The 8,754-nt window shown below is 36.3% G+C and overlaps 1 long non-coding RNA gene across 3 annotated transcripts; it reads right to left on the minus strand.

Moving 5' to 3' along the window:
- Positions 1 to 1,519: 1,519 nt before the first annotated feature.
- On the minus strand, positions 1,520 to 8,367 carry LOC107782606 (uncharacterized). 3 transcript variants are annotated; one of them, XR_001647271.2, is made up of 4 exons: positions 8,008 to 8,367; positions 5,784 to 7,398; positions 4,828 to 4,935; positions 1,520 to 1,924 (listed from the first exon to the last, which is right to left on the minus strand). It is a non-coding gene; the product is annotated as an uncharacterized LOC107782606 (long non-coding RNA). The 3 variants fall into 3 exon arrangements; XR_001647270.2 differs by lacking the exon at positions 4,828 to 4,935 and having other exon boundaries at positions 8,008 to 8,366; XR_012693474.1 differs by lacking the exons at positions 1,520 to 1,924; positions 4,828 to 4,935 and adding an exon at positions 4,943 to 5,478 and having other exon boundaries at positions 8,008 to 8,366.
- Positions 8,368 to 8,754: the final 387 nt, after the last annotated feature.

Raw genomic sequence — 8,754 nt, forward strand, 5'->3', positions numbered from 1 at the left:
AGGTGTTTACTTTTTAAACAAGTTAGTTTCTTGTGAGCAAAGGCAACTCCATCATCTCTCAATATATATGTTGACGTTATGAGTTTCACCAATATAATTTGCTTTCTTTGGAACTTTGCTTTGTTTGGGAATGACCAAATCAAATTGAAAGCCATTATGATTGCACAAAAACATGCTGCTCTTCTCATGGCCCCTATCTCAACTTGTTTTCTAAGTTCCTTTATTTTGTTTCCTTGTTTTTATCTGATAAAGACATCACACAAGAAGAAAGATAGTACTAGTGATTGGAAGGTACATGTATTTATATTGCTATGAAAACAAACTTCCCTTCTTAACTCCCTTTCTTTTTAAGTTCTTTTGGCTCTTTATTAAATGTATAGGTAGGATATGATGATCTTAGATGAATTCGGCAGGGAGAAACTAACACAGAAATCATTGATGGGACCAAATGTAGCTTTTGAGTAAAGCTAGCTAATTATGCTTATAATATATGCATCTCAAAGATATCAATTCCAAGGTCAAAGCATGAAGCTCTCGAGTCAAACACCCACTACTTCTTAGATCGAAAGTACGAAATATAACTAGTTTATAGTAAACATATGAAAATGGGCACATTCATGAAAGGTATAATTGTGCCCAAGTGGAGTGGAGATACCACTTGTGGTAAAATTTGGCAAACGCCTCCAAAGTGAAAGGTTGGGCCTTTTGTTCATTATAACTCCTTTTTTCCGGGTGACTTCTTTTGACCTTTGATTAGATTATGTTAAACTTGGGTACATTGCATTTCTAAGGAGTTGCAAGTAAAATTATCTGCACGCAATCGTTTTTAAATAACTTAAAATGCTCATGCCGTACCTTATATTTACACCGACCCAATGAATACATATGGTTACATGTCTTCAGTAGACCATAGTTAATATATTCAAAGTTGTATCGATAAGAAGTTTAAACTAACGTTTGTTGAGCGCTAACTTATTCGCATAGATATTTAACCTGAAGGAGAGGAAAGGAAAGGAGAGTGAATGTAGTGCGAGTTTAAACAGAAGGCTAGTGTATTTTAGACTGTCCTTTATTCCCTTTTATTCTGAATCCTTGGTATACTTATTAGGCTCGAACTTGTATTATTATATTCCAGTTCAATTTTTTACTTTGGCTTCTGTAAATATGCAGTCTAATTTGAACCAGAATAAGTTCAGTTTGATCTATCTTTTTCTTTTCTTCATTATTTATATAGTTATTCAGCGAAGGTAATGCATACATGTACTATCTTACTAGCACTTGTAGATTGTCATGCTACAAATCACAGTGCGATTAGAATAATCCCTCATATGACAGATTATTTCTTCATGTTGCTGGCTCTAGTAACTCATAAGTATGCTTTCCTGTAGTTGGTGATTATTCCTTTCTCCCATTGTAAGCCTCTACTATAAACTTTTGCCGAGAACTACGGCTTTTTCAATATATAAAAGGCGATTTTTAAAAATAAAAATAAAAATTTGGCCAAACCAAATTGAAAAACTGAACCAGAATAAAAATTTCAATTATTTCCTTTTGGTTTTCCAGTTAAATCTAATTAATATACACGGCGAATTCAACTTATGTATTGAGAACTAATCCCAGTACACCTATGAATAGATTCAAAGGAAAATTACCCTTATACTCTAAATTCTAAGCCCGAGCTAAATATGGGAGCACCTGCAACTCACAACCTAATGTTGAGTGTGAAGACCACTTCTAGAGTGAACCACTTTTATTTGCTTTCTCTATTTTCCTCAAAGACTTATTAGGGACTGCATTCTTGTTGAGTGTGAAGACCACTTCTAGAGTGAACCACCTTTATTTGCTTTCTCTATTTTCCGCAAAGACTTATTAGGGACTGCATTGTTAAGACCAGTTCCATGTTGTAATAGCACTTATTAATTTCCTGCATAATAATAAACATCCCTAATTAGCAAAAAAAAAATATATATCTAAGCACTACAAGTACATAGAGCCATGTTGTAGAACAACATCAACAACCTAGTATAATACCACTTAGTGGGGTCTGGGGAGGGTAGTGTGTACACAGACCTTACCCCTACCCTGGGGTAGATAGGCTGTTTCCAAATAGACCCCCGACATCCTTCCCTCCAGGAACTTCCCACCTTCCCACCATGTGGTAGAACCTAAACGTAAAATTTTACCATCAAATACCATATCACCCTCGAAGCTTAAGTTGAGCACATTAGAAATATGATAACAACACACTCTCTTACTCTATATTGCTTATCCTGGCCGAAATTCTTACCCTGAAAGTCATGTGCCATTCTGTTCTTTTTTTTTTTTTTTTTTTTGGATTTGCACCGGGTGTCCGAGTCTCTTCGAGCCCCCACTATTCCCGGGGGTGCACAGGCCCTCGGCAAGGAGTTTCCCGCAAGTGCACCACGGTTAATTCAGGTTTTACCCAATCCGATGGCCCTCAGAAATTGTTTGTACCCAAAAATTGTGCCATTCTGTTCTCTTATCTTGAATCTCTCAACCCCCCGCCCATCTCTGGCTAGAATGTACCACATCAGTTGAGGTAACACACTATTGAGCATTGACTCCTTATGATTTTGGACAATATTGATCGCTAACTTTTAGAGTTGAGTTAGGTTCAAAGTCCTTTTTTTCTTAAGACCTACTTCAAAATTAAACTTTCAAAGTTAAGCAAGCCATACAAGCATGACGAGATTGCAGAAGAGTTTGCTAAAGAAAGCACATCAAAGATCAATGTGTTTAGCAAGAAAACACTCCAGAGACTCTTTCAGATTGAATACAAAGGGAGTATTGACGTTATGTCTTCTAATACTTTTTATCTTCACTACTTTGGCATTAAATTTCAGTGACCACTGACTAATAGTGTCACCAATATCTATAGTTCTATATCATGGAACTTACAAGCTAACACTTCACTCTCCATTTTTTGGCAGTGGAAACTGCAGTACTACAAATATCATCTGACGGGGCATTTTTTTCTGTGGTGGACATGGAAAAGAAATAAAATGATGATCTACAAGGACTAGGATTAAAAGATGCACTCAGACGGTTCCTTCGACTTTGCATGCCTACCAATTTATAGGTGAATGAGCTGATTCAGCAGTTCAGTGAACAGAGAAAATGCAATGCGCTTACCCCAAGTAGCCTTGGCTTTGCAAGGTCATCTCCAGTAATCAGCTAACCTGCTGATTCCTAAACTTCTATCACCAATAAGGTAGGAGTAGGGGTGGCAATTTGAGCCCAAACTCATCTAACCCACCCAACCCGCCCAGAAATTAATGGTTGGGCTACAAACATTTTAGCTCATGGGTCTATTTGGGCTGAACCCAAGTTAGCCCATCATTTTTTATAGTTCATTTTGACCCATGAAGTAGCCCAAATATAACCCATGAAGCTCACCCAAAACAAAAGGATCTCAATCTAACCGAAGGCTTTTCTAGAAACTTACTTAGTTGCCCCATCATGTCATGTATCTAAGTTTAAAAATGAGATTTAAGGTTTTTAAGTTTTGATGCAAAAATGAATAATTTTGTAACTGAGTTGTGGTGAAATTTACTTATTTAGAAATAACATAAAAGATATTTTTCAACTTAAATCTTAAATACTAATTTGTTATTTAAAATAATATATTTTGATTCTCAAAATACTAATAATATGTTTTTGGAAAGGAGGGAATACTTCTTAAGTGAGGAGTAGGGCTTCTTACGTTACATTGTAAAGAAAAAATAATAACTACATAAATATATATAAATCAAAGTTTGTACAGAAATTTCTTCAAAAGATTTTTTGTAACTTAAAATTACCTTTATTTAGTTTTAGAAAGTTATAAAAGCTCATGTACAGTTGAATATAAGATTAATCCATATGTGTTTCTCAGCTAAACATTTAAAATTAGATATATAGCAATTCATCGTCGTGCATGAAATGAATAAATTATGAGGAAGCTAAGAAAGTAGGGAACATACATAGGTGTATAAAAGGTAAAAGGCTTTATTTATGCAAGATGGAGCATGGTTCTAAAACATGGGTCAAGTTGCGCGGGTTGAGTTATGGCTCATTGTTTAGCCCATCTTGACCCAGCTCATCTTAGCCCAAGTATACTTTGGGTTGGGTTGGGCAATGACCCATATAATGACTCAACCCTTCTTGACCCGCCCAAATTCAGCCCAACCCGCCCATTTGCCACCCCTAAGTGGGAGGCAGATGGAGCTTAAGTCCATCATCACTTGAAACTGTCATCTAGATCTATAAATTGTAAATAGTACAATTACGATAACCTCAACGCTAATCTTGTCAATGGAGGGGACCCAACCATGCGCCTTCCCAAAATCTGATGTTCCTCCGTTCACCAAGAATAAAGCCCATATTTGACCTGACTTTTTTCCAATAGCCTTCATACAATGGATATTTCAAATGCTACCACTTTATTTGTAGTTCTATTGACAGTGGAAATTACAGTACTGCAAGTACCATCTAATGGGGCATAACCTCATTTATCTTTTTCTGTGGACATGGAAAAGAACTAACACAAAGATCTATAATGACTAGGGCTAAAAGATGCATTCCAATGGTCCGCTTTAACTTTGAGCCTACCAATTTATAGGTGAAAGAGCTGATTCCCCAGTTCAGTGAAAAGAGAGAATGTAGTGCTCTTATCCTGGTGGCCCAGATCCAAAATCTTGGCTTTTCAAGGCCATCTCCAATAACAGGCAGCACACGCCAATTTCAGTTTCAACAGTTTACACGGTTTTAGAGATGAAAATGATACTAAGTTGAGTCATTTAGTGAGATGGCCATGAGATAACTTACCTTAATAACAACCAAATAAAGTGGAAGCATAAGGAGCTTAAGTCCATCTCTTGAAGCAGTCATCCAGATCTATAGTATCTCAATAGTAACGTTATGAAACCTCGACGGCTAATTGCCCAATTCATCAATAAATGAAAAAGGAAAACAAAAATAAATGGTAAGCTCTTCCTGCTCTATTAAACCGGGATCCACAGCTAGCTTCTTATTTAATGGTTGTCATTAGATCCTTTAAATGTACATAACCTTTTTCTCTTATGGTTATGTTCTTAAACGTGCAATAACAATAACTTTACTGCTGGATTATCTTTGACCAATGCAATCTCCCTTTTTTTGTTTATTGATTGATTTGGAATCTTTACTTTTGTTGATCAAGCTAGTTTTTCTTGACTTCTCCTCTGGATGCAGAGCAAATGAGAGGAGGAAAACAGGAAAGACCCTGCAAACGTATGCTCCGAATGCAAAAAAGAACGATGACGAAGTAAGGCATGATGATGTGCAGATGTATGATGCTGCTCTGCAAATTATCACTCTTTTCATCATCATTCTTCTTTTCCGCAACAGTAGTCGGAACATTGAAGGTCTCTTCCAGTGTGACCATCTTCCTCCTATTTGTTCTATATTTTACTTTGAATAGAAGCCAAGACAAAACACCTAAATCAACCGAAATTAAGATTCCAAATCAACAAACAAAATGTAAATGTAAGATAACACAGGATTAGAGATAACCCACCGATAAAATTATTGTTAATGCATGTGTAAGAAGATAACAATTAAAAATATGCACAATTAAGATTCTTTACTGTTTCATAGCAGGTTTGAGTTATGGAATAACACACCTGTCTCCTCATCATGAATATCATAGTCCTAAAGACTTTCTATATGTACATTAAAAATAAGTATACAACGGATGGTTTACGCCTAATGTACAATTATAGGTTATGTTTGTGTAAATGCACCTTATCAGAGCGGCAACAACAACATCACCCATTAGCTAATCATCCGCTCCCTTTTCTTGATCACTCTTTTCCGCAACAGCAACATCATTTTGTTGCACATCATCAATTCTTTCATCATCATCAGTATTTTCTGCTCCTGCATAAAAATGAGAGAGGCATTAAGCTACGACACATCACAATTGGGAGAACATGTTTCATAGAGAGGGAAATCATTTTTGCAAGATTGTCGACTGTTAAACAACTTGGAGATTGTCAAAAATCTAATGTGTTGAGTGTGTGTGCGTAGAGTGTGTGCGTGTATGTGAGAGAGAGATTGTACCTGGTGTTTTTCATTCCATCAGTCACAACATACATTTCCATCTCCAGTAAAGAGAAAATACTACTCAATAATGAAATAAGAACCCATTTAAGGTTTGATCATATTAAGAGCCTTCAACGAATTTAATTTAACCAAGTCGGTCAATCAACGTGGAGATGAAGAATTTACTCTTGAATAGACGGACATAGTTGTTAACATATTTGTCTTTTAAGATAAAGCAGCATCTGGTTTGTTCTATCAGCCGCTAATCTTGAGAAAGCATTTTAAGTCTCTTGCACTTGATGGTCAATCACAGAAACAGAAGATAAGATACAGTTGAAGAAGATGTTTCAAGGTTTGCAGGAACCATTCTCTTCTAACATAAAAGAGGAAGACGAGATGGTGCTAAAGAAATATTTAAGGAAGAGAATTTGAGTGCGAAGGACTCATTACGTTAACAATAACTGCAAGAAATCAAAAGGAATAGAACAGAATAGTTTTAGCAAACATAGTATGGGGCTATTTTTGTACAAGGAAAAGAAAAGAAATTATGGGACTATTGCCAAATCCAATTGTAGAAAAGGGTTATTTTCATGGAACTTCTACATTATACTAATGGCATTTGGTTTAGATGGTTTACAAATTTTGTGCCATATGACTGTGCAGGAGTCAAAAGGTATCACCATTTCCTTGTCCAAAAGATGCGTAATGATATTTTTTATTAGTAAGATAGAAATTTTGTTAACAAAACACAACGCTAAGATGGTGATGTAAACTGTACAACCTAAGCCAAACAATATGCTATAGTTCCTTCTAGTTCTGCAGGGAACCAATGAGATCCAACAATAATTCAGCCTCATTTACATATTCCAATCTACATATCGCATTCCTCCGTGTTGGAAACACGCATAATGATAAAGGATTAATTTTTGTTCCTTTTTTCATGCGCATTAAAATAGCTGTTTTGAACCAATATATTTCACATATTAACAGATCTTTCAGGATCCAGTTTAATGGAGAAAGGATAATATTCAATGAAAATGCCAAAATGCTAATACACATAAACAACAAGGTATGACTTTCCTTTAAGTGTTACCATATCAATAACCTGTTTTATTGCCTGCAATCAACCAAGAGTTTGTGAGTTCGAGTCTCCCCAAGAGCAAGGTGGGAAATTCTTGGAGGGAAGGATGCCGGGGGTCTATTTGGAAACAGCCTCTCTACCCCAAGGTAGGAGTAAGGTCTGCGTACACACTACCCTCCCCAGACCCCACTAAGTGGGATTATACTGGGTTGTTGTTGTTGTTGTTGTATTGCCTGCAACCAACATCGTATTATAAAGACAAACACATATATCTTTTGAGAAGGACAAACACATACTTCTAATTCCACTCACTATCATTTGCACTTTTATATTACAAAGGCCCTCGTCTACAGATATTCCTGCTTATTAACTGTAATGTCCACCCAAATGATTTTGTCGGGGGTGTTGGCAGAGGATAAATATGAATGCTTAGCTTTGTGAAGACTATTATACTTTTCTTTAAATCAACTTGAAGACTATTATACATGACATGGAAGCCTCCAGCATCGTTCTCAGAAACCCTAGTATCCTCCAACATCTTTTACAACAATGATGATGATCCAAATTTCTCTATGAGAGGTTTGAGTAAACAATAGAAGTATATGTCAAAAGAAACAGAATTATCAAATATCAATAATGTGAAACTACCTTATCACTCTCATAAGAAGTCGTCTAAAAACAGTAGTAATTGCCAAAAAACTATGCAGGATACTACAATAAGTTTGACAGAGAATCAATCAGCAATTTAGTTGACGGGATGCAACGATTTCTAAAACAAATCAGGATAAAAGTATCCCAGCTGTATTAAAATTTAAGAACACAAAAGAAGAGGATTATCATACCATAAGTCTCTTATGAGGACCTGCCTTTCTGATGCTCTTAATCTATGCATCACTTCATATACTTTCTCTTCCCTTTTTCGACTCTGAACTACTAATATTTAATAGTGCAGAGAGCTCTGCCTCCTCAGGCACAACCCCAGCCTTCTCAGCCATTCCCTTCTCACAAATCCCGAGCAATGCCGGCCCAAATGGTCTAAACCTGGAAAGAATCCCAAAATTATTCATTTGCTTAACCAAATCAAATGCCATATCACGGTCTTGTGGCATTGTGCAATTTTCTGATAAGGGAGTTGCAGTGGTACCGGTGGAAAATTGACATAATAAGAAAATTGGACTGGATTTCAAAAGTCCAGTCCATTTAAAAAGACAGCCGAGTATGAATTTTAAGAGGTGATTTTCCGGTTTTCGGACCGATGATTCAAAAATAGCCAGCGTTTAGTAAGTCAATGAAAAATAGTCACTATTTTGCTGCAACAGAGATCGGTCCAGCATAATATACTGGAGTTCGGTGCACCTGTATATGAACTCCATCATATTATGCTGGACCGGTATACTTTGCTGACTCCAGTATATTATACTGGACAATTATACTTGCTGGAACTCCAGTATATTATGCTGGAGTTCTAGTGTACTTATGTTGGAACTTCATCATATTATGCTGGAGTTCTAGCATACTTATCGTGGAACTCCAGTATAGTATGTTGGAGTTCAAGCATACTTATACTGGAACTCCAGTATAATATACTG

The sequence above is a fragment of the Nicotiana tabacum genome, chromosome 7 (genome assembly GCF_000715075.1).
Source record: "Nicotiana tabacum cultivar K326 chromosome 7, ASM71507v2, whole genome shotgun sequence".
Taxonomy (NCBI): domain Eukaryota; kingdom Viridiplantae; phylum Streptophyta; class Magnoliopsida; order Solanales; family Solanaceae; genus Nicotiana; species Nicotiana tabacum.